At 34.9% G+C, this 5,859-nt stretch overlaps 1 long non-coding RNA gene across 1 annotated transcript; it reads left to right on the forward strand.

Annotated features, from left to right (window-relative positions):
- On the forward strand, positions 1 to 5,571 carry LOC113482755. Its single transcript, XR_003398914.1, has 3 exons — positions 1 to 122; positions 479 to 634; positions 4,822 to 5,571. It is a non-coding gene; the product is annotated as an uncharacterized LOC113482755 (long non-coding RNA).
- Positions 5,572 to 5,859: the final 288 nt, after the last annotated feature.

Raw genomic sequence — 5,859 nt, forward strand, 5'->3', positions numbered from 1 at the left:
TTCATGATCATCACCTCTGTTTCAGGTTATTTGGAAATAGTGGTGCTTGCAGTGCCTGTGGACAGTCCATTCCTGCTAGTGAGCTGGTCATGAGGGCACAGGGCAACGTCTATCATCTTAAGGTGAGGGGGTTTATTCTGTGTGGGTTTTTTTAGTAGCTGATTAGTACTGCTGTGCTTCTTTAGTATAAAATCTGCATCTGCTTATGAATGAAATGCAAAGCAATAACTAGAAATACAAGTATATATTATAAAACTTCCCTTAGTGTGTAGCTTTGTTCCCTCGTAATCGGTAAAACTATACTTGAGTTATGTACTGCGTGGTCCCAACAGGTAAGACTAATGCCATATTTGGAGATACTAGAAACCGAGCAGCTCCATATCTCAACTGTACTTGCAGTCTCTGAAGTGTAATTTTCAAACCTGCAGCATACTTAATTTGTGCTGTAGTTTCACTTGCTGTCTCTTTCCTTTTTCAGTGTTTTACATGCTCTACCTGCCGGAATCGCCTGGTCCCTGGAGATCGGTTTCACTACATCAATGGCAGTTTATTTTGTGAACATGATAGACCTACAGCTCTCATCAATGGCCATTTGAATTCACTTCAGAGTAATCCACTACTGCCAGACCAGAAGGTGAATACTCAACAATTACTAATAAGCTTTATTAGAGCTAAATGAAGATCAATTTCTTTTTGTTCTAATAGTGGACATTCCCCACCCCTGCAAGGAGACCTTTAAGTAACTGAACTTACTTTAAATAACTTAGGCATGGGGTAGGGGGAGAAAATACTAACCTTTTAAATATGACATACAGGGTGAGTCAGTTTATTTTGGTTTGGGCACGTGCATCTGTACAGTTGTTGAACTCCTTATGTGTAAAGCAAAATGGAGAGCATACATTAATATAATCTCTTAACAAAGAGAAGTATTTTATTTTATAATCTTGAAATTAAGGGCTACAAGGGTGCAGGTTGCTGTGGGAGGAAAATTAGATTCTTTAATATGGAAATAAATGTCGTGTGAAAAGAAGGTTCCTGAACTAAACCGATGTATTTCACTTTAATATTAAGGTTTTAGTCAAGGAAGCATGCTGGGGTAGTCTTTCAGAAGTGTTTTCTTGTCTGTTTTGTATGTCATAACTCAGATTTAAAAACCAAAGTGCTATTTTCTTATCGCTCCATAACACTAATAGCTCAACTAGAGATTGTATATCTCTGTGGTTGATAGCTCTTGGTTTCTAGCTAAATGAGTAAATAATGACTGTACAAGTCATATAGAGAAGAAGGAAAAAAAAATTCTGATCAACAGTTGTCCTGTAACTCTGAAACTAGATAGTTTTAGATCTATTTTAATCTCCTTAATAAGTCCTAAAGCTATGCAAGTGAGTGCATTTTGATAACTGCTGTGCCTAATTTGTAACAATTACTGTCAACCTTGAGTTAAGAGACTGTTCATTCCACCCTGGTCCAGAAAAGAGTGAATGTATGACTCTTGCACATAATTTTATTCACATCATATTTCATACTGATTATGTATTGATGACATTGATTCATTTACTCTTTACAGCGCCACTTGCATGGATATTAAATCTTATTGACCACAGATGAATTTTAATTTCAGATTGGTGATAGATTTTTCCATCAGCTCTGATAGTATATTTGACTTTTTCATCATTAACCCAGGCAATCACACAGCACTGAGTTATTGCAATGAAACAAAAAGTGCACACTTCAGTTGGTAATTCTTTATAGATTTACAATAGGAACTTCATTAATGTCTGTAAGGATCACAAAAAATAACATTTATCTGCAAATAGGAATTTGGAAGATTAAAAAAGTCTGGGACAAATGCTAGGCTGATCTATTCTGCAACGTACAGAATATTTTTTTAGTGCTTTTAGTTAGTGGAGAATTATGTCCAAGAAAACACAAACTGGCTTTTAATTTCCATGGGGTTTTTTGTTGTATTGCTACATTTCAATATCTGTGTTTGCCTTTTTTTTCTGTGCATAAATTTACTGATTAATTTTAAGTATTCTTTCAAGTCTTATACAGTGAATGTAATTACATCAAAATAAAACATGGACCTTTTTTATTTACTTAATTTGTCAATTGAGGTGATGAGAGAGTTGAGTACAAAAGTCCTATATAGTTAGGCAGAACAAAGATAATTAACGTTGGAGGAGAATGTGCAGCCTCTTCTCAAGGAAGTACAAATACAGTTAAAGATTCATAGATTTACACTGTTGTGAATTTTAATGAAACAAATCCGTAATACAGACTAGCTAGCAGTGAATCTGTTAAATGAATATTTGTAGGTATCCCATTTCAAAATATAGGTAAAACCATTCATCTTTATACACTGCAGTAAAAGGTTTACCATTCTGAGAGAGTGGTTTATCCACTTGTCTTCTACGAATGTAAAGTTTAATGTAACTTCAAATAGGTGTCTAAATTGTCATTTAGTTTTATCAGTTTCTTAGTATGCCTTAGCAAAACATAAAAATGATTTAGTTGCTATAAAAGCACTAGACATGATGAGGAACATAGAACATGGAAAAGAGAAGTAAAATTGGGCTGGGCTTGCAGAGCTCACAACTGTAGACACCTGGTAGAAGCTAAATGGAGAGAAAATAGAGCAGGTTTTTATTAGTTCCTGTCACCGACTGTTAACTGCATTGCTAACTGCAATGATGAGGCAGATGAAGAGGTATTAGGGAGAAGACTGTTGGGGAGAGATTATAGTTTTGGAGGTTTTTTCCTTTCTAATACCATCTCTCTAGAAAATGGTGTAAATTCTCCTACCAGTTTTCAAAGGGGAATTGCAGAGCACCTGAACCCCAGAAAACTGAAATACAGTTTAGGAGACAAGTTAGTAAATTCATAGATTTGTCAGGTTTCTGGAGTTTTGGAAGCTACAGGGACAGATGCCAAGAGAGTAATGTTTTGTATGCTGGCTTTTTAACAGTGTAAAGATGTTTACATCAGAGATGTTTTCCAGAAACCTGTGTTTTAGGGCTACTAGGTAAAAATATTCTTCCTCTATGACAGCTGGCTATAAGAGTTACTTTTTACTAAACATTAAAAATCAGTCTCCAGGTTATTCTACCACTAGAGATTATAGAATATTCACAGGATTTTGTATTAAACTGAAGAGATTGAGACATACACCCAGCATTAAACCACGAATTTGTTACGTATGTGAAGGTGACAGTTATGAATTCACTACTGTTTTAATAGAGTTTACAGGTTAATACTTATTGGTGATTGGTGCAGGCAGAAAGGGTTGCATGACCTAACGTTGTTTAAAAACTTGTTCTTCTTTTTAAGGAGGCAAGTGTACTTGATATTGGCTATTCCTGCCTTTTGCCTCCCTGAGGCAATTCACACATGCAGATTATAGCTTCCCATCCCTTGCTATGTAGTTTGAAAAAAAAAAAAACAAAACAAAAAAACCCCAAAAAAACCCAACAAAAAACCGTCCAGAGAACACTCCGTATTTGCTTTCTGGCAGAATGCAAACTCTTAGTTTGTGATGTTCTGTGTGCCATTTCATTTGAAGGGGTTGTATTGTCAAGAATTCTCTTATGTTTTTTTCTGTAGTGGTAGTATTCCTGTAGTATTTGTTTGAAACAGTATTACCACCCACTGAAAGTGTACATTTTCTACCAGTTGGCAATGTTTGTAGCAAACGCTTGTCTTCAGCTTCTATACTTTTAAATAAAGTATGAGATAGATTACGTCTCTCAGAGAAGATCTTAAAAATCTTCTAGTTTACATATCACTCAACAATTCCCTTGTAGTTACATAATTGGTGTTGTCTGTGTCCATAGTAGAAGATATTTGATGCTCATTTATTAAATATGCTTGCTGGCTGCTCCCTAATCTTTGTTCTGGACAGACAAATTACCTTTCTCACACTGAGCTTCAGCTCTGGGGAATTAAACCTCCAAGCCTCTACTACTTTAATTAGCTTGAAAGTGGGGGGTTGCAGTTACTAATAGACCTCGGGCTTTTAGTAACTTAGAGAAAGGGTGAAAAAAGAACTTCCTGGGAAGCGCAAAATGTCATTTAAAAACCATAAAAATCTAATATATATTATTTCATTTTGGTAATTGCAAACAGATTGTATTTGAAGACTATGGATGATCATTTCTATTTTATCCATGAAAGTTTAGATTTTTATTGAGTTAGACACTTTTAATTATCACAATTCATTAACACCAGTGTGAAAGCACATGTTTGACTTCATATATTAAAATGTTTATGTAACATTAACTAACACACCAGATGAGGAATTTTAAATGGGGGTGGGGTGGGGTGGGAATCCTGAAATATCTATATTTAGCTCTTGTGCAATGCAGCATATTAACCAAAGTTGCCTTGGGAGGATATTGGCTGTACTTCTTATTTGCTTTACACACTATTTCTTCCAATTATAAGATCATATTACTAGCTTCTTCAAAGGCATGGCATAATGTTTCTTCCCTTTTAAAAGGGGCCTAGAAAAAACACCTTATTCACTGTACAATTTGTTACCAGAAAGTGTGCTTATTTATTATTGTCTCTTTTTTTTTTTTTTTCTTCCCTGTCTGCTCTTTTTAGTAGTGAAACTGTGGAAAATGTTTGCTTTTTGCTATTTGAAGTTGAAACATTAGCAGTATGAGTAGATAGTGTAGAAAGCCTTAATCAAGTCACAGTTGGAAAGTAATCTAATAAAAAAGAGATTAGTGAAAAAGGATAAGACAAAAGCAGTCATGTTGTAGTTTCCTATCTCAAATTTAGTGTTCTAGCTAAGATACCCATTTTTATTTCTTACAGGTCTGCTAAAAGGTCAGAGTAATGCAGAATGCGTGCCTTCATCTCAAATTTTGTTCATCACAGATGGATCCCATGTCTCCAAGTAGACAAGTCACCTTTGTAGCTAGCATCAATGCCAGCTCCATACCATTGCACCTTCTTTATTCTTGATTGCCCTTCCCACATTTATTGGTGTATTAAAATGACTGAATATGAGCATTAAGGACTCCATGAACCTGGGCTAATGGGAGACTGTAGAGAAAATGAAAAAAGATCCACCGGAGGACATCTTGGGGAGGGGGGGGCGGGTGGGGAAGATGACTAATGAAGCTAATTAAAAGAAGCATTGAAATCTGCTTTCTACCCTCATTAACAATTAGCAGGGCACTGGCCAGTTTGTACCCTGTGTTTTACCTTAACAACATTCTATTTGCTCTTTGTATATTTAAGTGTTGTAAGGAAATGTGTTTCAATCAAACTGAACATGAGATAAAGATGTGGCTTTTGTGATATTCTATCACAAACACTTTTATTGTATCTCTGTAAAATACAATGTATGTATGCATGTAAGTGTTTTTGTCCTAATGTTGCTACTTCCCATGGCAAAAAAAAAAAAAAAAAAAAAAAAAAAAGTCAGGCTCATAGCAGCTACTGTGTAGAAATTTTCACCTACTTCTAATTTGCTGAATGAAGAAAAATCTTTTATTTGTGATATTTTCAGAGACATTTGCTCTAGTATGGTGTATTTAAATAATAAAAAAGTAAAACGAACAACACTGAATTGAGTATGGGTTTTAGAAGCTTTGCTTTTTTTTTAAAGAAAAACCTCCATTCCTAGACTATATCTTACACAGTCATTACCTTAATTGTCAATTACCTTTAAAAGTAGCTTTTTGGTTTGGATGGGGTTTTTTTGTTTTATGCCAGTAAAGAATCTGTTAAAGTACTTAACCGTGTTACTTTTGGCAAGGATACAGAGCACTACTTCAACATTGTCTTTTATTTTTCATTGAGATTCTTAATTCTGGTAACAGCAAGTATATTATAATTCATATTGCA

The sequence above is a fragment of the Athene cunicularia genome (genome assembly GCF_003259725.1).
Source record: "Athene cunicularia isolate RWA chromosome 8 unlocalized genomic scaffold, athCun1 chr8_part1, whole genome shotgun sequence".
Classification (NCBI taxonomy): Eukaryota; Metazoa; Chordata; class Aves; order Strigiformes; family Strigidae; genus Athene; species Athene cunicularia.